Raw genomic sequence first — 25,187 nt, 5'->3', positions numbered from 1 at the left:
ATGAGTTTGCGAACTTCGGGTTGCTAACGACACAAAAAAAGCGAGCAGTCTCTGCAACCCTCGCTGTTTAAAACAAACTATGATCTTTATAACATCAAATTCAGGAAGAAGTTCAATAAAATTAAATATTCAGGAAGGTTGAATATTTAATGGAAGAAGTATGTGTTTAAAGGGTCGCCTTTGAAGGGGATTCAGCTGCCGTAACCTAAATTCGTAAGAGGATTTCCTTCTTCAAAAACAAATTCCTTCGTGAGCAGATTTGTATGTGAACCAATCTCTTTTTATGGCTGAAAATTTTCCAGGATTGATTCTGTTTTGCTCCTCTTAGAAGTGTCTTCGTTAAATCTCAGCAATGGAATGCCGTAAGGGGCAAGCATCTCAAAGAAACCAGCAGCACAGTCACTCTTTGTAACCATGTACGACGTCAGTCGTCACCTCTCTGTGTATCTGTCAATTCAAAAAGATAAGACATTTCAGCCAAAAGTGACATTTTCATTAAATTTTTAGGTGAATGCCGCAGACACCCAGTGGACGCCGCAACAGAAGATGATGTCGATGCATCAGTAGCAAAGAGGCAAACGCAAGTGAAGAAAAGGTTTAGGGAATGAACCAAATCTCCACATAGAAACCCAATACAGACACTTTTTCCTATTTTGTTTATCGTTTTAAATTTTAAAGATTTTCTATGCATAGAAACGTGTTGCCGGAAATTTCTTTCCCCATGGCGTGTAAACTTGATTTCTCACATTCGCCTTTGTAAAGGCCCTTGCCCTTGAAGCTTTTGTGCCGCCTAAACGCCGAAGATTAAGTAGGGTTAGGGTAACTCTGAATAGAAAGCTGCTGTTTGGAGCCATCTATTGTCGGAAAATATGTAAAGGAGTCCCTAAGTTAACGATAAACAACCACTTCGATCGCGTGAATCATAGGTCAATGCAAAATTGAGCCCTTTTCCTACCCCAGCCCTGAATCCTTAGTAAATGTATAATCTGAAACTACTTAGCAACTTGCCCCCTCAGACTCTCCGATACACTCCTTTTCGAGCGGTGTTCAAATGCCCATCTACGTCGAGAGCATTCCCCATCATTGTTACATTGTTTATGTTCTCCTTTTAGGTTCGGCCTTGTCAATTGCCACCCTCAACAAATTAAGAGAGTATTTTGAGATTAAGCTTTAGAAATCGTCTATTGAATTTCTTTTGTTTGAAGTGAGAATCTTTTGAATTGTTGGTTTTTAGGAAAGATAATTGATACTCGCTCATCCAAAAGGTTAAAGTAAACGTCCTTTTGTGGAATGGTAGCATGGATTGAGATAAATATTGCTTATTTTCTGTGTAATTTTCCTGTTTTGCGTTTAAAAGATATTTGATATTCCAGCCGGCCCGGCCCTCACCTCTTAGTGTTTTCACAAAGAGAGGCTTTTGTCTGAAATTGAATGGCCAGTGTTTCACCTAGAAGTTGCATTATTGGCGAAACCATAAACAGTATCAAATTTTAGTTTCTACCATTAGGTGCGGGAGGTTGCGGCCGTCCTTGTGGTATTTCGTTTTGTCGAATAGGACTGATTTAAGCAAAGTTATTTGACTTTTTCTTGGCTGAGAGCAAGGGGGATTCAGGTTTACATAAAGGCGTTCAGAAAAAACAATAGGCTTGTGATTCCCCGAGTTTCTGAAGACTTGGGTTTTTAGCGATTTACACAAAAAGTATCACAGTTACAAGTTTTTTAGTGCATTCATGAGATGGGCCGTTCGATGCTCGATTTTTTGAGCTATTTCCCGTAATTTTGGGACCTGTTTATGCTGAGTTATTGAGGATTTAGTGATTAAAACACGCAAAAAACGGTTTTTTGCAGTTTAAAAATCGAAAACAGCCGATAAAAATTCTGCGAGGCGTTCAAGATATCGCTGATTTTTTGCTCGATTTTTTGAGCTATTGCTTGTCTTGTTTGAAGCTTGCGTTACTGAATAAACTCGATTTTTCCGAAAAGTGCACTTTTCAAATTTTCTCAAATTTGCATCGCAGCGACCGATCAAGCTCAAACCGGTAACTGCGGCGGCGGTCAAAACTTTTCCTTGAAAAACGGTGTTTAATTGGAATTTAAAAACAGGAAAAGTCTGTGAACGGTGAAAAGAGCTTCCTGGATTCGATTTAAATGCATTTAAAGTTGCATTTCATGATTTTTTAAAGTTTCGATACATTTGCCCCAATGTTGCTAGCCGCCCGTCGCCCGATCGGCTTGTTCGGTCAAGAAACTCTCAAAACTGTCTGATTTTCACAGCTCTTTGGGAATTTCCATTTCTTTTGTTCTAATCATTAGATCTTCAATAACTCGGCAAAGACAGGTCCTAAAATTACGGGAAACGGCTCACAAAATCGAGCATCAAACGGTCCATCTCATGGATGCGCTCAAAAACTTGTAACTGTGATACTTTTTGTTTAAATCGCTAAAAACCCAAGTCTTTAGAAACTTAGGGAATCAGAAGCCTATTGTTTTTTCTGAACGCCTTTATGTAAACCTGAATCCCCCTTGCTCTCAACCAAGAAAAAGTCGAATAACTTTGCAAAAATCGATCCCATTCGACAAAAGGAAACGTAAAACGGTGTTTAATTGGAATTTAAAAACAGGAAAAGTCTGTGAACGGTGAAAAGAGCTTCCTGGATTCGATTTAAATGCATTTAAAGTTGCATTTCATGATTTTTTAAAGTTTCGATACATTTGCCCCAATGTTGCTAGCCGCCCGTCGCCCGATCGGATTGTTCGGTCAAGAAACTCTCAAAACTGTCTGATTTTAACAGTTCTTTGGGAATTTCCATTTCTTTTGTTCTAATCATTAGATCCTCAATAACTCGGCAAAGACAGGTCCTAAAATTACGGGAAACGGCTCACAAAATCGAGCATCAAACGGTCCATCTCATGGATGCGCTCAAAAACTTGTAACTGTGATACTTTTTGTGTAAATCGCTAAAAACCCAAGTCTTTAGAAACTCGGGGAATCACAAGCCTTTTGATTTTTCTGAACGCCTCTATGTAAACCTGAATCCCCCTTGCTCTCAGCCAAGAAAAAGTTGAATAACTTTGCAAAAATCGGTCCCATTCGACAAAAGGAAACGAAAAACGGTGTTTAATTGGAGTAAATGTATCGAAACTTTCAAAAATCATGAAATGCAACTTTAAATGCATTTAAATCGAATTCAGGAAGCTCTTTTACCCGTTCACAGACTTTTCCTGTTTTTAAATTCCAATTAAACACCGTTTTTCAAGGAAAAGTTTTGACCGCCGCCGCAGTTACCGGTTTGAGCTTGATCGGTCGCTGCGATGCAAATTTGAGAAAATTTGAAAAGTGCACTTTTCGGAAAAATCGAGTTTATTCAGTAACGCAAGCTTCAAACAAGACAAGCAATAGCTCAAAAAATCGAGCAAAAAATCAGCGATATCTTGAACGCCTCGCAGAATTTTTATCGGCTGTTTTCGATTTTTAAACTGCAAAAAACCGTTTTTTGCGTGTTTTAATCACTAAATCCTCAATAACTCAGCAATAACAGGTCCCAAAATTACGGGAAATAGCTCAAAAAATCGAGCATCGAACGGCCCATCTCATGAATGCACTAAAAAACTTGTAACTGTGATACTTTTTGTGTAAATCGCTAAAAACCCAAGTCTTCAGAAACTCGGGGAATCACAAGCCTATTGTTTTTTCTGAACGCCTTTATGTAAACCTGAATCCCCCTTGCTCTCAGCCAAGAAAAAGTCAAATAACTTTGCTTAAATCGGTCCTATTCGACAAAACGAAATACCACAAGGACGGCCGCAACCTCCCGCACCTAATGGTAGAAACTAAAATTTGATACTGTTTATGGTTTCGCCAATAATGCAACTTCTAGCTGAAACACTGGCCATTCAATTTCAGACAAAAGCCTCTCTTTGTGAAAACACTGAGAGGTGAGGGCCGGGCCGGCTGGAATATCAAATATCTTTTAAACGCAAAACAGGAAAAATACACAGAAAATAAGCAATATTTATCTCAATCCATGCTACCATTCCACAAAAGGACGTTTACTTTAACCTTTTGGATGAGCGAGTATCAATTATCTTTCCTAAAAACCAACAATTCAAAAGATTCTCACTTCAAACAAAAGAAATTCAATAGACAATTTCTAAAGCTTCATCTCAAAATACTCTCTTAATTTGTTGAGGGTGGCAATCGACAAGGCCGAACCTAAAAGGAGAACATAAACAATGTATCAATGATGGGGAATGCTCCCGATGGAGATGGGCATCTTTTCGCTGTAGTTAGACGACACTTGTCGTTCACTGTTTAAAAAGGAGAGTTTGAGAGGGCAATAAGGGTGCTAAGTAGCTTCAGAATATACATTTACTAAGGATGCAAGGTTGTAAGTAGGAAAGGGGTTCAATATTACTAGGGGCGTCGCGACTGAAGGGTGTCACACCTCCTCAATAGCATCTGGATAGGAAATGTCAGGTAAAGTCCGCCCAGTGGAAGCAACGTTTTAGGAATTTCAGAGACCGTCATGCTTAAGATCAATAAAGGAATAAGCAAAGGTAGTTGCTCCTTTGGTTAAATATGATTTTTCTTGATATGAAGGAAGGTAAACAAACTAATGATTTGAAGATTTGAAGACTTCTTGTTGGCACAAAATTTAATAATCCATGCCCTCTTTAGGTAAAATTGTGCCATGTGTCCATTTCCCCTAAAGTTCCTCGGTAGAAGCGTCAACTGCAATTCATAATGAGCTCCAGGTTTTTTTGTAACATTCAAAAGGCATGCTAGGTTGGAAAGAGGGATCTAAATTGACAACCAGTGCTGCTTGTTACCTGGCTTCAGAGGTAACTGACAACATGGAATTTTTCAAACCACGGGGAAACTTTGCCAGTTGTTTTTATCTGCTGCTCAATTTGTTTGTAAAAATAAAAGAATTTTTAATAGGATTAAGAGGATTGCCTTAGTAACATTTGGTAAAAAAAATGTATTTTCCAGGGAACTGGAAGCATCAAAATTCGAAAATTTTCTAGTCCCTCGGCGGCAACCATGGTGCGGGCTCGGGTAGGTATATCCTTGCCCGTCCCGATATACAGATTTGACAAAACTATTATAAAAGTCTGTTATAATCATATAAAATTGAAAATTGCGAATTATATGCCACACCGTTTGATTGACAAAGAGTATTGCAGAGGTTTGCTTCAGCATGTTAAGAATTTCAGGTAATTGTTTAATAATCAGGTAAATTTGTTGTCCACACCCCCCCCCCCCAGCAAGGCTTGCCTCGCGATTGCCCTGGATATTGCATCGACCTATGTTCCACGCGATCGAAGAGGGTGTGTTTATGGTTAACTTAGAGACTTCTTTGTACATTTCCCGACAATAGATGGCTCCAAATTGCAGCTTTCCGTTCAGAGTTACCCTACTTAATTTTGGGCAGTTAGGCCGAACAATTTCGGTAGTTAGGCGGTACATAAGCGGTACATTAAGGGCAAGGGGGGCATTCCATTCGGGAGCTAAAGGCGACTGGACATGTTACAAAGAGATGTTACAAGGCCGAGCGTGAGAAATCAAGTTTACATGCCATACGGAATGGAATTTTCTGCAACGTTCTTGTGGCTGCAAAATCTTTAAACGATTACAAACAAGGAAAGTGTCTGTATTGGATTTCTGTATAGAGACTTGGTTCATGTGGTAAACCTTTCCTTCATGTGCGTTTGCCTCTTTGCTACTGATGCATCGACATCATCTTTTATTGCGGTGTCCACTGGGTGTCTGCGACAGCGAACATTTCTCCTAGAAAATTTAATGAAAATGTAACTTTTAGCTGAAATGTCTTATCCCTTAAAATTAAAAGCTACACAGAAAGGTGCCGTCGTACATGGTTCTAAAGGGTGACTGTGTTGTTGGTTTTTTTGAGGTGCTTGCCCCTTACAGCATTCCATTGCTTCAAAAGAAGGAAGTCCTTTTACGAAACCTAGGTTCAAGGCGGCTGAGTCCCCTTCAAAGGCGCCCCTCCAAGCACAAAGTTCTTCCATTGAATATTTGAAGCGCTTTAGAACAATTTTCAAGCATTTTTTGTTCTGAATTTGATGTTATGAAGACCATGGTTTGTTTTAAACAGCGGGGCTTGCAGAGACTGCTTGCTTTTTGTGTCTTAAGCAAAACTAAGTTCGAAAACCTTAGTAAAAGCTTTTCGCGATCAAAATTGGCAACTTCAATAAAAAGCTTAGAAGTCATTTGGAAGTTTTTCTAGTGATATCTCAATGGTCTTTTTGCGATGAAAGGTTTATTTGATGCATAAGTTTTGATGTAGCATTTGAAAACTGTGTCGGGAATTGAGCACTTTGGTGGATCGAGAATGACCTAAAAGGAGTATTGGCGCGTGATTGGCTATTTGGTTTCGCCTCTCTAGTGATTTTCGATCCAAAACGTTGTTTTCGGTTTTCTGTGCAGTCTTGATATTAGCCATTGTCATTTGATCATTTTCATTGGTTGTAATTATAATTATTAAGAGCTTAGAAGTCAGTTTCTCTAATGATACCTCAATGGTCTTTCTGCGATGAAAGGTTTATTTGATGCATCAGTTTTGATGCCCGGAATTGAGCACTTTGGTGGATCGAAAATGACCTTAAAGGAGTATGGGCGGGTGATTGGCAGTTTGGTTGTGCGGGATTAGAGTTGTATCTGTTGTATTCCACAGAGGCATAATTTTGTAGCGTTCTCGCGCAATCTCCCGACCCCATTGTCCTGTGGATATACCTTTGTTTGAAGGTGGTGAACAGGGAGCAGCCTCAGTGAAATAAATTACATAAATATTTGGAGTTTCAAGATAAACATCTCGGGGTGCTTTTTCTATTACACAAAAAGGGACATGGAAGAGGGAAGGGCTACTTACTGAAAAAAAGCAACTCGCAGGCTTGAGAATATGGAATATTCTCTAGGAACGTTTAATAACCCACCCAGAAAAGCTTATATTATGGTGACAAAAATACATTCAAAAATTGTCTGAAATCATGAAATCTTTGGATTATACCCTGCAAATATATATTTTTAATCAACTGCCTATTGCATTTTTGTCATCTGAGGGTATCAAGGCACAAAAAGCCTGGAAAACTAGATGAAAATAGCAATCAACCAATAATAAGAGACAACAACGATTAATGACTAGGATTAAATTATGAACTTTGTCCAGCAAAGCCGACAAAAAAAAAAAAAATCAATACGCAAGCAAGTAGAAGTTGATAAAGATTTTGGAGAAACTTTTTGATACGCTCCAACAGGATGCTAAAGAAAAAAAATTCATATCAATCTAATTGAAACAAACAAAAGAAGTTTTTTCAGAAGCTCTAAAGCAAAAAAACCTACAAAGAGGTAGCAATAAAAAACAATACGCGAAGTAATGAAATTAAAGAAGGAATTTAGAAAAACTCTAAAGCAAAGCTCCCTGCAGTAAGGTATAAAGAAAAATTAATACAAAAGTAAATAAATCAATGAATTGACAGGCAGCGAATAAAGAGAAAGAAAGATTCTAGAGAAACTCTAAAGCAAAGCTCCCCATAGAAACATAGCAACAAAAATTAACAGGCAGTGAAATAAGAAGAACGAAGGGTCTTAGGGAAATTCTAAAGCAAAGCTCCCTACAGGAACATAGCAATAAAAATTAACATACAGAAAATAAGAGAGAACGGAGGATTTTACAGAAATTTCAAAGCAACGCTTCCTACAGGAACGTAGCAATAAGAATTGACAGGCAGTAAAAAAAAGAGAACGAAGGATTTCAGAGAAACTCTAAAGGAAAGCTCCTTATAGGAACATAGCTATAAAAATTAACAGACAGTAAAAAAAAGAGAAAGAAGGATTTTAGAGAAACTCCAAAGCAAAGCTCCCTACAGGAACGTAACAATAAAAATTGACAGGCAATGAAATGAAGAGAACGAAGGATTTTAGAGAAATTTCAAAGCAAAACTCCTTATAGGAACATAGCAATAAGAATTGACAGGCAGTAAAATAAAGAGAAAGAGGGATTTTAGACAAACTCTAAAGGAAAGCTCCTTATCGGAACATAGCAATAAAAATTGACAGGCAGTAAAATAACGAGAAAGAAGGATATTAGAGAAACTCTAAAGCAAAGCTCCCTACAGCAACGTAGCAATAAAAATTGACAGACAGTTAAAAAAAGAAAACGAAAGATTTTAGAGAAACTCTAAAGCAAAGCTCCGTACTGGAACGTAGCATGAAAAATTGGCAGACAATTAAAAAAAACGAAAGCTTTTGGGGAAACTCTAAAGCAAAGGTCCATACAGGAACAAAGCAATGAAAATTGACATACAGCAAAATAAAGAGAAAGAAGAATATTAGAGAAACTCTAAAGCAAAGCTCCCTACAGGAACATAGCAATAAAAATTTACATACAGTAAAAAAAAGAGAAGGAAGGATTTTAGAGAAACTCTAAAGCAAAGCTCCTTATAGGAACATCACAATAAAAATTGACAGACAGTTAAAAAAAGAAAACGAAAGATTTTAGAGAAACTCTAAAGCAAAGCTCCGTACAGGAACGTAGCATGAAAAATTGGCAGGCAGTAAAATAAAGAGAAAGCAAAGCTCCGTACAGGAATGTAAAATGAAAAATTGGCAGGCAGTAAAATAAAGAGAACGAAGGGTCTTAGGAAAATTCTAAAGCAAAGCTCCCTACAGCAACGTAACAAAAAAAATTGACAGGCAGTAAAATAAAGAGAAAAAAGGATTTTAGAGAAACTCTGAAGCAAAACTCCCTACAGCAACGAAGCATGAAAAATTGGCAGGCAGTAAAATAAAGAGAAAGCAAAGCTCCGTACAGGAATGTAGAATGAAAAATTGGCAGGCAGTAAAATAAAGAAAACGAAGGATTTTAGAGAAACTCTGAAGCAAAGCTCCCTACAGGAACGTAGCAATAAAATTGACAGGCAATAAAAGAACAACGAAGGATTTTAGAGAACCTCTAAAAGAAAGCTTCCTACAGCAACGTAGCAATAATAATTTACAGGCTTAAAGTAAAAACAACGAAGGATCTTAGGGAAACTTTAAAGCAAACCTCCCTACAGGAATGTAGAACGAAAAATTGGCAGGCAGTAAAATAAAGAGAACGAGGGATTTTCGAGAAACTCTAAAGGAAAGCTCCTTATAGGAACATAGCAATAAAAATTAACAGGCAATAGAAAAAAAAGAAAGAAGGATTTTAGAGAAACTCTAACGAAAATCTCCCTATAGCAACGTAGCAATAATAATTTACAGGCTTAAAATAAAAACAACGAAGGATCTTAGGGAAACTTTAAAGCAAAGCTCCCTACAGGAACATAGTAATAAAAATTGACATACAGTAAAAAAAAGAGAACGAAGGATTTTAGAGAAACTCTAAAGCAAAGCTCCCTACAGCAACGTAGCATGAAAAATTGGCAGGCAGTAAAATAAAGAGAACGAAGGGTCTTAGGGAAACTCTAAAGCAAAGCTCCCTACAGGAACATAGCAATAAAAATTGACATACAGTAAAAAAAAGGGAACGAAGGATTTTAGAGAAATTCTAAAGCAAAGCTCCCTACAGCAACGTAGCAATAAAAATTGACAGACAGTTAAAAAAAGAAAACGAAAGATTTTAGAGAAACTTTAAAGCAAAGCTCCGAACAGGAATGTAGAATGAAAAATTGGCAGGCAGTAAAATAAAGAGAACGAAGGATTTTAGAGAAACTCTAAAGGAAAGCTCCTTATAGGAACATTGCAATAAAAATTAACAGGCAGTAAAAAAAAGAGAAAGAAGGATTTTAGAGAAACTCTAAAGCAAAGCTCCCTACAGCAACGTAAGAAAAAAAATTGACAGGCAGTAAAATAACGAGAAAAAAGGATTTTAGAGAAACCCTTAAGCAAAACTCCTGACAGCAACAAAGCAGGAAAAATTGGCAGACAGTAAAATAAAGATAAAGAAGGATTTTAGAGAAACTCTAAAGCAAAGCTCCCTACAGCAACGTAACAAAAAAAATTGACAGGCAGTAAAATAAAGAGAAAAAAGGATTTTAGAGAAACTCTAAAGCAAAACTCCCTACAGAAACGAAGCATGAAAAATTGGCAGGCAGTAAAATAAAGAGAAAGAAGGATTTTAGAGAAACTCTAAAGCAAAGCTCCCTACAGCAACGTAACAAAAAAAATTGACAGGCAGTAAAATAAAGAGAAAAAAAGATTTTAGAGAAACTCTAAAGGAAAGCTCCTTATAGGAACATTGCAATAAAAATTAACAGGCAGTAAAATAAAGAGAAAGAAGGATTTTAGAGAAACTCTAAAGCAAAGCTCCCTACAGCAACGTAACAAAAAAAATTGACAGGCAGTAAAATAAAGAGAAAAAAGGATTTTAGAGAAACTCTAAAGCAAAACTCTCTACAGCAACGAAGCATGAAAAACTGGCAGGCAGTAAAATAAAGAGAAAGAAGGATTTTAGAGAAACTCTAGAGCAAAGCTCCCTAAAGCAACGTAACAAAAAAAATTGGCAGACAGTAAAATAAAGAGAAAAAAGGATTTTAGAGAAACTCTAAAGCAAAGCTCCTTACAGCAACGTAGCATGAAAAATTGGCAGGCAGTAAAATAAAGAAAAAGAAGGATTTTAGAGAAACTCTAGAGCAAAGCTCCCTACAGCAACAAAGCATGAAAAATTGACAGGCAGTAAAATAAAGAGAAAAAAGGATTTTAGAGAAACCCTTAAGCAAAACTCCCTACAGCAACAAAGCATGAAAATTTAGCAGACAGTAAAATAAAGATAAAGAAGGATTTTAGAGAAACTCTAGAGCAAAGCTCCCTACAGCAACGTAACAAAAAGAATTAACAGGCAGTAAAATAAAGAGAAAAAAGGATTTTAGAGAAACTCTAAAGCAAAACTCCCTACAGCAACAAAGCATGAAAAATTGGCAGACAGTAAAAAAAAGAGAACGAAGGATTTTAGAGAAACTCTAAAGCAAAGCTCCTTACAGCAACGTAACAAAAAAATTTGGCAGGCAGTAAAATAAAGAGAAAAAAGGATTTTAGAGAAACTCTAAAGCAAAACTCCCTACAGCAACAAAGCATGAAAAATTGGCAGACAGTAAAAAAAAGAGAACGAAGGATTTTAGAGAAACTCTAAAGCAAAGCTCCTTACAGCAACGTAACAAAAAAATTTGGCAGGCAGTAAAATAAAGAGAAAAAAAGATTTTAGAGAAACTCTAAAGCAAAACTCCCTACAGCAACGTAGCATGAAAAATTGGCAGGCAGTAAAAAAAAGAGAACGAAGGATTTTAGAGAAACTCTAAAGCAAAGCTCCTTACAGCAACGTAACAAAAAAATTTGGCAGGCAGTAAAATAAAGAGAAAAAAGGATTTTAGAGAAACTCTAAAGCAAAACTCCCTACAGCAACAAAGCATGAAAAATTGGCAGACAGTAAAAAAAAGAGAACGAAGGATTTTAGAGAAACTCTAAAGCAAAGCTCCTTACAGCAACGTAACAAAAAAATTTGGCAGGCAGTAAAATAAAGAGAAAAAAAGATTTTAGAGAAACTCTAAAGCAAAACTCCCTACAGCAACGTAGCATGAAAAATTGGCAGGCAGTAAAAAAAAGAGAACGAAGGATTTTAGAGAAATTCTAAAGCAAAGCTCCCTACAGCAACGTAGCAATAAAAATTGACAGACAGTTAAAAAAAGAAAACGAAAGATTTTAGAGAAACTTTAAAGCAAAGCTCCGTACAGGAATGTAGAAAGAAAAATTGGGAGGCAGTAAAATAAAGAGAACGAAGGATTTTAGAGAAACTCTAAGGGAAAGCTCCTTATAGGAACATATCAATAAAGATTGACACACAGTAAAATAAAGAGAACGAAGGATTTTAGAGAAACTCTAAAGCAAAGCTCCTTACAGGAACGTAGCAATAATAATTGACAGGCAATGAAAGAACAACGAAGGATTTTAGAGACCCTCTAAAAGAAAGCTTCCTACAGCAACGTAGCAATAATAATTTACAGGCTTAAAGTAAAAACAACGAAGGATCTTAGGGAAACTTTAAAGCAAAGCTCCCTACAGGAACATAGCAAAAAAAATTGACATACTGTAAAAAAAAGAGAACGAAGGATTTTAGAGAAACTCTAAAGGAAAGCTCCTTATAGGAACATTGCAATAAAAATTAACAGGTAGTAAAAAAAAGAGAAAGAAGGATTTTAGAGAAACTCTAAAGCAAAGCTCCCTACAGCAACGTAACAAAAAAAATTGACAGGCAGTAAAATAAAGAGAAAAAAGGATTTTAGAGAAACCCTTAAGCAAAACTCCTGACAGCAACAAAGCAGGGAAAATTGGCAGACAGTAAAATAAAGATAAAGAAGGATTTTAGAGAAACTCTAGAGAAAAGCTCCCTACAGCAACGTAACAAAAAAAATTGACAGGCAGTAAAATAAAGAGAAAAAAGGATTTTAGAGAAACTCTAAAGCAAAACTCCTTACAGCAACAAAGCATGAAAAATTGGCAGGCAGTAAAATAAAGAGAACGACGGGTCTTAGGGAAATTCTAAAGCAAAGCTCCCTACAGGAACATAGCAATAAAAATTGACATACAGTAAAAAAAAGAGAACGAAGGATTTTAGAGAAATTCTAAAGCAAAGCTCCCTACAGCCACGTAGCAATAAAAATTGACAGACAGTTAAAAAAAGAAAACGAAAGATTTTAGAGAAACTATAAAGCAAAGCTCCGTACAGGAATGTAGAATGAAAAATTGGCAGGCAGTAAAAAAGAAAAAGAACGAAGGATTTTAGAGAAACTCTAAAGGAAAGCTCCTTATAGGAACATATCAATAAAGATTGACACACAGTAAAATAAAGAGAACGAAGGATTTCAGAGAAACCATAAAGCAAAGCTCCCTACAGGAACGTAGCAATAAGAATTGACAGGCAGTAAAATGAAGAGAAAGAGGGCTTTTAGAGAAACTCTAAAGCAAAGCTTCCAACAGCAACGTAGCAAGAAAAATTGACAGGCAGTAAAATGAAGAGAAAGAGGGCTTTTAGAGAAACTCTAAAGCAAAGCTCCGTACAGGAATGTAGAACGAAAAATTGGCAGACAATTAAAAAAAAACGAAAGATTTTGGGGAAACTCTAAAGCAAAGGTCCATACAGGAACAAAGCAATGAAAATTGACATACAGTAAAAAAGAAGAGAACGAAGGGTCTTGGGGAAACTCTAAAGCAAAGCTCCCTACAGGAACAAAGCAATGAAAATTGACATACAGCAAAATAAAGAGAAAGAAGAATATTAGAGAAACTCTAAAGCAAAGCTCCCTACAGGAACATAGCAATAAAAATTTACATACAGTAAAAAAAAGAGAAGGAAGGATTTTAGAGAAACTCTAAAGCAAAGCTCCTTATAGGAACATTGCAATAAAAATTGACAGACAGTTAAAAAAAGAAAACGAAAGATTTTAGAGAAACTCTAAAGCAAAGCTCCGTACAGGAACGTAGCATGAAAAATTGGCAGGCAGTAAAATAAAGAGAACGAAGGGTCTTAGGAAAATTCTAAAGCAAAGCTCCCTATAGGTACAAAGCAATAAAAATTGACATACGGTAAAAAAAAGATAACGAAGGGTCTTAGGGAAACTCTAAAGCAAAGCTCCATACAGGAACAAAGCAATGAAAATTGACATACAGCAAAATAAAGAGAAAGAAGAATATTAGAGAAACTCTAAAGCAAAGCTCCCTACAGGAACATAGCAATAAAAATTTACATACAGTAAAAAAAGAGAAGGAAGGATTTTAGAGAAACTCTAAAGCAAAGCTCCTTATAGGAACATAGCAATAAAAATTGACAGGCAGTAAAATAACGAGAAAGAAGGATTTTAGAGAAACTCTAAAGCAAAGCTCCCTACAGCAACGTAGCAATAATAATTAACAGGCTTCAAATAAAAAAAACGAAGGATCTTAGGGCAACTTTAAAGCAAAGCTCCTTACAGCAACGTAACAAAAAAATTTGGCAGGCAGTAAAATAAAGAGAAAAAAGGATTTTAGAGAAACTCTAAAGCAAAACTCCCTACAGCAACAAAGCATGAAAAATTGGCAGACAGTAAAAAAAAGAGAACGAAGGATTTTAGAGAAACTCTAAAGCAAAGCTCCTTACAGCAACGTAACAAAAAAATTTGGCAGGCAGTAAAATAAAGAGAAAAAAAGATTTTAGAGAAACTCTAAAGCAAAGCTCCCTACAGCAACGTAGCATGAAAAATTGGCAGGCAGTAAAAAAAAGAGAACGAAGGATTTTAGAGAAATTCTAAAGCAAAGCTCCCTACAGCAACGTAGCAATAAAAATTGACATACAGTAAAAAAAGAGAAAGAAGGATTTTAGAGAAACTCTAAGGGAAAGCTCCTTATAGGAACATATCAATAAAGATTGACACACAGTAAAATAAAGAGAACGAAGGATTTTAGAGAAACTCTAAAGCAAAGCTCCTTACAGGAACGTAGCAATAATAATTGACAGGCAGTAAAATGAAGAGAAAGAGGGCTTTTAGAGAAACTCTAAAGCAAAGCTTCCTACAGCAACGTAGCAATCAAAATTGACAGGCAGTGAAATAAAAAGAACGAAGGATTTTAGAGAAACTCTAAAGGAAAGCTCCTTATAGGAACATTGCAATAAAAATTAACAGGCAGTAAAAAAAAGAGAAAGAAGGATTTTAGAGAAACTCTAAAGCAAAGCTCCCTACAGGAACATAGCGATAAAAATTGACATACAGTAAAAAAAGAGAACGAAGGATTTTAGAGAAATTCTAAAGCAAAGCTACTTATAGGAAGATTGCAATAAAAATAAACAGGCAGTAAAAAAAGAGAACGAAGGATTTTAGAGAAATTCTAAAGCAAAGCTCCCTAGAGCAACGTAGCAATAAAAATTGACAGACAGTTAAAAAAAGAAAACAAAAATTTTTTGAGAAACTTTAAAGCAAAGCTCCGTACAGGAATGTAGAATGAAAAATTGGCAGGCAGTAAAATAAAGAGAACGAAGGATTTTAGAGAAACTCTGAAGCAAAGCTCCCTACAGGAACGTAGCAATAAAATTGACAGGCAATAAAAGAACAACGAAGGATTTTAGAGAACCTCTAAAAGAAAGCTTCCTACAGCAACGTAGCAATAATAATTTACAGGCTTAAAGTAAAAACAACGAAGGATCTTAGGGAAACTTTAAAGCAAAGCTCCCTACAGGAATGTAGAACGAAAAATTGGCAGGCAGTAAAATAAAGAGAACGAAGGATTTTCGAGAAACTCTAAAGGAAAGCTCCCTACAGGAACATAGTAATAAAAATTGACATACAGTAAAAAAAAGAGAACGAAGGATTTTAGAGAAACTCTAAAGCAAAGCTCCCTACAGCAACGTAGCATGAAAAATTGGCAGGCAGTAAAATAAAGAGAACGAAGGGTCTTAGGGAAACTCTAAAGCAAAGCTCCCTACAGGAACATAGTAATAAAAATTGACATACAGTAAAAAAAAGAGAACGAAGGATTTTAGAGAAACTCTAAAGCAAAGCTCCCTACAGCAACGTAGCATGAAAAATTGGCAGGCAGTAAAATAAAGAGAACGAAGGGTCTTAGGGAAACTCTAAAGCAAAGCTCCCTACAGGAACATAGCAATAAAAATTGACATACAGTAAAAAAAAGGGAACGAAGGATTTTAGAGAAATTCTAAAGCAAAGCTCCCTACAGCAACGTAGCAATAAAAATTGACAGACAGTTAAAAAAAGAAAACGAAAGATTTTAGAGAAACTTTAAAGCAAAGCTCCGTACAGGAATGTAGAATGAAAAATTGGCAGGCAGTAAAATAAAGAGAACGAAGGATTTTAGAGAAACTCTAAAGGAAAGCTCCTTATAGGAACATTGCAATAAAAATTAACAGGCAGTAAAAAAAAGAGAAAGAAGGATTTTAGAGAAACTCTAAAGCAAAGCTCCCTACAGCAACGTAAGAAAAAAAATTGACAGGCAGTAAAATAACGAGAAAAAAGGATTTTAGAGAAACCCTTAAGCAAAACTCCTGACAGCAACAAAGCAGGAAAAATTGGCAGACAGTAAAATAAAGATAAAGAAGGATTTTAAAGAAACTCTAAAGCAAAGCTCCCTACAGCAACGTAACAAAAAAAAATTGACAGGCAGTAAAATAAAGAGAAAAAAGGATTTTAGAGAAACTCTAAAGCAAAACTCCCTACAGAAACGAAGCATGAAAAATTGGCAGGCAGTAAAATAAAGAGAAAGAAGGATTTTAGAGAAACTCTAAAGCAAAGCTCCCTACAGCAACGTAACAAAAAAAATTGACAGGCAGTAAAATAAAGAGAAAAAAAGATTTTAGAGAAACTCTAAAGGAAAGCTCCTTATAGGAACATTGCAATAAAAATTAACAGGCAGTAAAATAAAGAGAAAGAAGGATTTTAGAGAAACTCTAGAGCAAAGCTCCCTAAAGCAACGTAACAAAAAAAATTGACAGGCAGTAAAATAAAGAGAAAAAAGGATTTTAGAGAAACTCTAAAGCAAAACTCCTTACAGCAACAAAGCATGAAAAATTGGCAGGCAGTAAAATAAAGAGAAAGAAGGATTTTAGAGAAACTCTAAAGCAAAGCTCCCTACAGCAACGTAACAAAAAAAATTGACAGGCAGTAAAATAAAGAGAAAAAAAGATTTTAGAGAAACTCTAAAGGAAAGCTCCTTATAGGAACATTGCAATGAAAATTAACAGGCAGTAAAATAAAGAGAAAGAAGGATTTTAGAGAAACTCTAAAGCAAAGCTCCCTACAGCAACGTAACAAAAAAAATTGACAGGCAGTAAAATAAAGAGAAAAAAGGATTTTAGAGAAACTCTAAAGCAAAACTCTCTACAGCAACGAAGCATGAAAAATTGGCAGGCAGTAAAATAAAGAGAAAGAAGGATTTTAGAGAAACTCTAGAGCAAAGCTCCCTAAAGCAACGTAACAAAAAAAATTGACAGGCAGTAAAATAAAGAGAAAAAAGGATTTTAGAGAAACTCTAAAGCAAAACTCCTTACAGCAACAAAGCATGAAAAATTGGCAGGCAGTAAAATAAAGAGAACGACGGGTCTTAGGGAAATTCTAAAGCAAAGCTCCCTACAGGAACATAGCAATAAAAATTGACATACAGTAAAAAAAAGAGAACGAAGGATTTTAGAGAAATTCTAAAGCAAAGCTCCCTACAGCAACGTAGCAATAATAATTTACAGGCTTAAAATAAAAAGAACGAAGGATCTTAGGGAAACTTTAAAGCAAAGCTCCCTACAGGAACATTGCAATAAAAATTGACATACAGTAAAAAAAAGAGAACGAAGGATTTTAGAGAAACTTTAAAGCAAAGCTGCGTATTGGAACGTAGCATGAAAAATTGGCAGGCAGTAAAATAAAGAGAACGAAGGGTCTTAGGGAAACTTTAAAGCAAAGCTCCATACAGCAACGTAGCAAAAAAAATTGACCGACATATAAAAAAAGAAAACGAAAGATTTTAGAGAAACTCTAAAGCAAAGCTCCGTACAGGAACGTAGCATGAAAAATTGGCAGGCAGTAAAATAAAGAGAACGAAGGGTCTTAGGAAAATTCTAAAGCAAAGCTCCCTATAGGTACAAAGCAATAAAAATTGACATACGGTAAAAAAAAGAGAACGAAGGGTCTTAGGGAAACTCTAAAGCAAAGCTCCATACAGGAACAAAGCAATGAAAATTGACATACAGCAAAATAAAGAGAAAGAAGAATATTAGAGAAACTCTAAAGCAAAGCTCCCTACAGGAACATAGCAATAAAAATTTACATACAGTTAAAAAAAGAGAAGGAAGGATTTTAGAGAAACTCTAAAGCAAAGCTCCTTATAGGAACATAGCAATAAAAATTAACAGGCAGCAAAATAAAGAGAAAGAAGGATTTTAGAGAAATTCTAAAGCAAAGCTCCCTACAGCAACGTAGCAATAAAAATTGACAGACAGTTAAAAAAGAAAACGAAAGATTTTAGAGAAACTCTAAAGCAAAGCTCCGTACAGGAACGTAGCAATAATAATTAACAGGCTTCAAATAAAAAGAACGAAGGATCTTAGGGAAACTTTAAAGCAAAGCTCCCTACAGGAACATATTAATAAAAAATGACATACAGTAAAAAAAAGAGAACGAAGGATTTTAGAGACACTCTAAAGCAAAGCTCCTTATAGGAACATTGCAATAAAAATTGACAGGCAGTAAAATAACGAGAAAGAAGGATTTTAGAGAAACTCTAAAGCAAAGCTCCCTACAGCAACGTAACAAAAAAAATTGACAGGCAGTAAAATAAAAAGAAAAAAAGATTTTAGAGAAACCCTTAAGCAAAACTCCTGACAGCAACAAAGCAGGGAAAATTGGCAGACAGTAAAATAAAGATAAAGAAGGATTTTAGAGAAACTCTAGAGCAAAGCTCCCTACAGCAACGTAACAAAAAAAATTGACAGGCAGTAAAATAAAGAGAAAAAAGGATTTTAGAGAAACTCTAAAGCAAAACTCCTTACAGCAACAAAGCATAAAAAATTGGCAGGCAGTAAAATAAAGAGAACGACGGGTCTTAGGGAAATTCTAAAGCAAAGCTCCCTACAGGAACATAGTAATAAAAATTGACATACAGTAAAAAAAAGAGAACGAAGGATTTTAGAGAAATTCTAAAGCAAAGCTCCCTACAGCCACGTAGCAATAAAAATTGATAGACAGTTAAAAAAAGAAAACGAAAGATTTTAGAGAAACTATAAAGCAAAGCTCCGTACAGGAATGTAGAATGAAAAATTGGCAGGCAGTAAAAAAGAAAAAGAACGAAGGATTTTAGAGAAACTCTAAAGGAAAGCTCCTTATAGGAACATATCAATAAAGATTGACACACAGTAAAATAAAGAGAACGAAGGATTTCAGAGAAACCATAAAGCAAAGCTCCCTACAAGAACGTAGCAATAAGAATTGACAGGCAGTAAAATGAAGAGAAAGAGGGCTTTTAGAGAAACTCTAAAGCAAAGCTTCCTACAGCAACGTAGCAAGAAAAATTGACAGGCAGTAAAATGAAGAGAAAGAGGGCTTTTAGAGAAACTCTAAAGCAAAGCTCCGTACAGGAATGTAGAACGAAAAATTGGCAGACAGTAAAATAAAGAGAACGAAGGATTTTAGAGAAACTCTAAAGGAAAGCTCCTCATAGGAACATAGCAATAAAAATTAACAGGCAGTAAAATAAAGAGAAAGAAGGATTTTAGAGAAACTCCAAAGCAAAGCTCCCTACAGGAACGTGACAATAAAAATTGACAGGCAATGAAATAAAGAGAACGAATGATTTTAGAGAAATTTCAAAGCAAAACTCCTCATAGGAACATAGCAATAAAAATTGACAGGCAGTAAAATAAAGAGAAAGAAGGATTTTACAGAAACTCTAAAGCAAAGCTCCCTACAGGAACGTAGCAATAAGAATGAACAGGCAGTAAAATAAAGAGAACGAAGGATTTTAGAGAAACTCTAACGAAAATCTCCCTATAGCAACGTAGCAATAAAATTGACAGGCAATAAAAGAAGAACGAAGGACTTTAGAGAACCTCGAAAAGAAAGTTTCCTACAGCAACATAGCAATAATAATTTACAGGCTTAAAGTAAAAACAACGAAGGATCTTAGTGAAACTTTAAAGCAAAGCTCCCTACAGGAACATAGTAATAAAAATTGACATACAGTCAAAAAAAGAGAACGAAGGATTTTAGAGAAACTCTAAAGCAAAGCTCCGTACAGGAACGTAGCTTGAAAAATTGGCAGGCAGTAAAATAAAGAGAACGAAGGATTTTAGAGAAACTCTAACGGAAAGCTCCCTACAGCAACGTAGCAATAAAATTGACAGGCAATAAAACAAAAACAACAAAGGCTTTTAGGAAAACACTGACGCAAAGCTCTCTACAGCAACTTGGCAATAAAAATTGACATGTTGGCTTTTTGAGAAAATCAAAAGCAGAGTAAGTTATAGTAAGTGATAAACGAAAGTTAATACGCAAGGAAATAAAAATAAAAGTGGTTTTTAGAGAAGCTTTTCAAAAGAGCTACCAGCAGTAAGTTAGAAAGAGAAATTCATGCGGAAGGAAACAAAAATATAGAAGGTTTTTAGAGAATTATTTTTACAAAGCTAACAACAGTGAGAAACTTTTCATCAAAAGTAACGTATAGTAAGTCATGAATAGAATTTAATTCTCAAGGAAAAAATACATTTTGAAATATAATGGTAATTTGAAAAAAAAAATTTCCTTAGAAAGTATAAGGTTGACACTTCAGAATTAAAGGTCTGCACTTCAGAATAAAAGCACAAGGATCCATGCTATTTAAGTTTAAGTTTGGAATTTGAAGGAAAGGGAACCGACATACCTGCAAAAGTCATACAAGTTTTTATGAAGGTTTTAGTCCAGATCCCATTCATATCCAATTTCTAGGTGTTCAAAGCATCAACTGGCTATATTGATGGAGCTTTGAAGAGGAATTTGTCAGCCCTAGGATTTGAACAAAAAGTAACATTGTGAGTAGTTGAAAAAATATTTCAATAAAGTTTAAGAAAATGAAAGTTTCTGGAATTTTGTCCAAAAGAACAGAGTCCAGAGCTAAAAGCAAGACCTAAAAAACCGAAGAAAACCAACCAAACTGTTTATCATTAAAAGAGATCTGGAGAACGTTATGGAGAAAGTCTGAAATTAAAAAGTCGTTTCAATCAAAGTACCGAAGTCATAGATGGCTTTTTGATTGTTAACATTTTTTCAACGTTCTAAAAAAGCAACAAAATTTTGTTTTCAAAACTGAATTGCCAAAAAATTGACATTGGTTTTCCTAATGAAGGGTAGTATCGTTGCTAAGAGGATATCTTCAAAAGTAGCACCAGTGAAGGTAATGTCACAGTAGTTAAAAGTAATATATAATGATTTACATTAGACTTTGATTGGCATCACATTGCAGGCTTAGTTTGCAAGAATTTGGATAAATTAAACAAGTGAGGATATTGTCCTAAATTCTTCCTAAACTTTCAATATTTTAGTCATAGCCTTAAAATCCACAAAACAATATGCAGCTGTGTCCTACATCAAGCTACTTATGAAACAGACCAGAAGTGAGGGAGCCAAAATAAGAAATCCACACAGACACGCCCTTTATTAAAGGTTACAACCAAAAATGATGTAAAGAATTAGTTGCTACATTATCTGCAGACGGAAGGAAAGTTTTGTAATGCATTCATTCTGGGGGACAATGCATAAATATTAATAACATTATTTTATGGGAAAAGAATCTTTATTATTGAAATTAAATTAATGGCCATCTTGGCCTAAATATCTATAAAAAAGGAAAATGTTTGTGAGGAATTCAAAACTGTCTACTCTTGATTTGAAATTATATAACAGTAGAAGAAAGTGCTATGCTTTAAAGAGCAAAATCTTCTCAAGGCTAAGTCTACAAATGAAAACTACAGAACATTTTGGCAAAATACATTCAGTTAAAAGATGAATCTATGAAATCTTTCTGGCACAAAAGAAAAGGAGGTTTTCCAAACAGAAAATTAACATTTTTTAGGAACAGTGACTAAATTCAGAGCATTAATTAAGCAAGATTTATAAAACAATATAGAAAATTAAAAATGATATTGATGTCCTTAGATTGCAAAATCTTTTTGAAGACAGCAAGGAATGGTAAGCATGAATTGCAAAGCATCTGATTTCTTGCAGGAGTGAAAGGAGGACTGTTTCTATCATCAAGACAGCATTTATTTAAAGAAAATTATATTCAACTTTGGTGGAAACAACATATGATACACTGGAAAAAGTCTTATTTGTTGGTAGCTCTTCTAGTTTGCTTCACATTTTAAAATACTTTTTAAAATACTTGATTCGAAAGATAGATTACATTAAATGAAAGATACATCAGATTTGAAAGATACATTAAATTATATTTCTTGGCAAAATGCTATATCATAATTAGCTACCTGGCTTTTGGTTCCAAAGTTTTCCAATCAAGACAAAACACCACAAAGTCAAAGCAGGATGCAAATATCCATGACTCTACATAAAACAAATTTAGACATGAATTTATATATCATGTATATAGATCATCAAAATTTAAGTATATAATCTTTCACAAACTGGCATTGATTTTTATTAGTTTGAATGCTATGTTTAAAAATCTTATATCAAAACTTTTAACCATTCTGTTGGGGTCTTGGAATATTTGCGCGAAAATTTCTTGTAATGGTTATCTACATTTAAAGGCTGATTCACTTTTACATTCATATCCAAATAAAATTTTCATTTACTAAAGTATAATTATAAAATTGTTGTGTTTTTTTCTTATAAAAGAAAAATGAGATAATGACTTTAGAAATCATCTTACATTGAGCTGCAATCCTTCAGAGCAGATTAAATGCTGGTCAAATGAAATTCTATCAGAGCTTTTTTGATGAGAGATGTTATAGAATTTGAAATCATTAAGGGTTCTTATTTTCTTTCAATTTTATTAATCAAATTTAGGTGTAAAGTTATGCTATTAAGCTTTAATTTGCTGTTTTGATGCCTTTGGGAATAATGGTGAAGTTGTAGTTGGGTTTTCGTGGGTGAAAGTTGTTACAGAGAGTGTAAGAAATTTTTTTGGATAGGGTTTCTTGTTTTTTATGTATGCTCTTGCCAGGCTGTTCTCTTCTCCTGTCCCTCTCTCCCCTTCTGGTTTAAAGTAAAGTGTGTTTCTTCAAATCCTCTATAATTTTACCTCATAGGGGTTTGGGCTTATTCACATAACAGGATTCAAATAACAGATTATTATGATTTCATTAAGGGTAGACTTGGCTCTTTAAGTTTTGTTTCTGTTCCCCTCTCATACCTTATGCAACTAAGGTAGGATGGTGCATCAGCTCCCTGGTGGGGATAAGCTGCCTTGTTACTCTAATCAATCAAGTTATATCTAAGGTCTAGGGCAGGCATTCTTAAACCCCGGCCTGTGGGTCATCTCCGGCCCACAGCAAAATGTCATCCTGCCCACCAAATGCATTTTACCTCAAAAATATTTTTTGCCAACATTTTGAAAATTTGGAATTCAATTTATCTTTGGTTTTCCTTTGTCCCCTCTGATATATTTTTTCTCTTTAATAAATTTTAAATGCGTTCCATGGACAGTTTTTAGTCCAAAAGGGAATAACAAAATAGGAAATGCCTTGTTTCCTTTCTCATATCAACAGATAAAACTATGGAACCTAGTCAAGAAAATGCCTTGAATTTTCTCCCGTTAAAATCTATTTGAGGCAGGGGCGAAACTACCGGGGGGGGTGTGGGGGGGTGTGACACCCCCCCCAATCAAAAAAATAGTCAATTTCGCAGGGCAATCGAAGATTTCGCAGGGCGCCAAGAAGAGCTTTATTGCCACACAGAAATGCCACCTCTGAAGTTCGTAAAGAGCCGTTTAGGAATTTTGAAATGGAAATATCGTATTTGTTATGAACCTCCCTTCCTGACATTGCATTTTAGAGAACGGAACAGGTATGTAAGGAAAAGCTCTGTTATTTGCAAAGCGAAAGCATTTCTTACGGAAAGTCGTAGCCAATGGATGCAATGATTGATGCATATGTTTATGAGGGCAAAGTTGAGTCATGCAAATTAATTTAAGTTGTAAATTATTTTCATGACAAGCACGGTGTCACTGCGGGGGGAATAAGGGGCTGAAGTCCCTCACTTTGGTCAAGATAGGAATTTTTTATCATTTTTTCTATTACCTTTTAACAGTGCATAAAAAACATAATAAATCGTTAAGATACCGATTTTGTTTCATCTAATTGCTAACTTTTTCACATATATTTTTATTATTTTTCTTTTATTTGCATTAAGTCAGTAAATCACTTTCTGTATCATTGCAATGTTTTAATTTTGGATGGCCTTCTTGATACAAGAAACTGCACATTTCTGTTCAGGAAAAAAAATTCTCCCAATCAAAACAACATCTTCCTCTGTCATTCACAACTACGTGCAATCTGAAACGAAAGGTTGCAGTTTCTTTCCTTCCCCAATGTCTAACACTAGAGTTTTAGCATGACATCCCCTCCCGTTTTTTCCCAATTAACAATAATATTTTCAATAAACAATCAATTCGCTTTTTAGCCCTTTTTACAAGGTATAATTTCAAAAAATTTCTTCACGTCTGACCCAACCATGGTGGGTCCTCCTACCTCACTAAACTCGACTCTTAGCCCCACTGGGTTAAATTTCGTTCCGCTGTCTACATCATTACCCACCCCCCATTCCCCCAATTAGCTGTTTATTAGCTTAATTTTGCAAGCCAACATTAAGTGAAATGAATATAAAAAACAATTTACACTCACGTAGAGAAATAGAAATTTCATAGGCAATGAAGTTTCAAGTTTGTTTTTTTTGCTTAGAAGTTTGTCCTTGGTAAAGACCAGTGTACACTGGTAAAGCTTTCACTAGTAACCTATAGACGAACCGGTGCTACGAGGTCTGCAGGGCACCACTCAGTTTTGCAGGGCAGAAACCCTTTTCACCCCCCCCCAAACTATTGGCCAAGTTACGCTCCTGATTTGAGGTGTTGTTTCTGGCCATTCCTAGATTAATATAGCCTAAAAATTTTCTTGCCGCCAACCATGGAGGTGGCCTTGACTAAATACATCCACAAACATAAGATTTTGACCTTTCTTTAAAATATGCTGTGCAGTCCCTTGACCTGTTTTCAGGCACTTCAATTCGACCCAACAAGAGACTAATGAAGATTAACGTTCTAGCCTAAAAATAGCATAGAACGATTTCCTGACTCAGCATGGTACAAGAAACATAAAGTTACAGACCTTTGTAAAAACTATTTTTTGGGTTTATGCGAAGGTAGATAAGATAGGCAGGCACAAAATAAAAGGCCTGTCTATTTTATCACTAACTTAGCCTGGTAAAAATGAGATCTGAGTTTCATTTTGAGCAGCCTACACAAGGTATGTAAAAGTTGAAAACCAACTGGCCCCCGAAGCAATTCTACATGAACCCCTGGTCTAAGGCTTTATATGGAATTATTGGTCGATTTTTACCAAGGCACCAACAGCCAAATGCGGAAGTGAAGGCTCAACACCTGATTTTTAGAATGGCAAAAATCGATTAAGAACCTAAGATAACAAAGTAATAGATAATAATTCCTAAACTTCCAC

The 25,187-nt window shown here is 35.4% G+C and overlaps 1 protein-coding gene and 1 long non-coding RNA gene across 9 annotated transcripts in view; one reads left to right on the top strand and one right to left on the bottom strand.

Annotated features, from left to right (window-relative positions):
• The window catches only part of LOC135692358 (uncharacterized), a 48,412-nt gene extending 47,770 nt beyond the window's left edge, over positions 1-642 (top strand). Inside the window, exon 4 of the long non-coding RNA XR_016145122.1 lies at positions 508-642. This is a non-coding gene — a long non-coding RNA (uncharacterized LOC135692358). The remainder of the gene's footprint in view (positions 1-507) is intronic.
• A 3,499-nt stretch (positions 643-4,141) lies between these two features.
• LOC135688683 (uncharacterized) overlaps positions 4,142-25,187 on the bottom strand; it is a 160,771-nt gene continuing 139,725 nt past the window's right edge. For 7 of the 8 annotated variants that reach the window (XR_016145023.1, XR_016145024.1, XM_089114391.1 and 4 more), the window contains 2 exons: positions 20,387-20,508; positions 4,142-5,791 (listed from right to left, as the gene is read on the bottom strand). The gene's annotated coding sequence lies outside the window, so the exon portion shown is untranslated. Of the gene's footprint in view, positions 5,792-20,386; positions 20,509-21,983; positions 22,060-25,187 lie in introns of all 8 variants that reach the window. The other variant, XR_016145022.1, reaches the window with a different exon arrangement.

This window comes from Rhopilema esculentum, chromosome 20, assembly GCF_057945365.1.
Source record: "Rhopilema esculentum isolate cy_ngs chromosome 20, ASM5794536v1, whole genome shotgun sequence".
NCBI classification, from domain to species: Eukaryota; Metazoa; Cnidaria; class Scyphozoa; order Rhizostomeae; family Rhizostomatidae; genus Rhopilema; species Rhopilema esculentum.
Note: the sequence above shows the minus strand (reverse complement) of the source record. Positions and strands in the feature narration are given on the sequence as shown.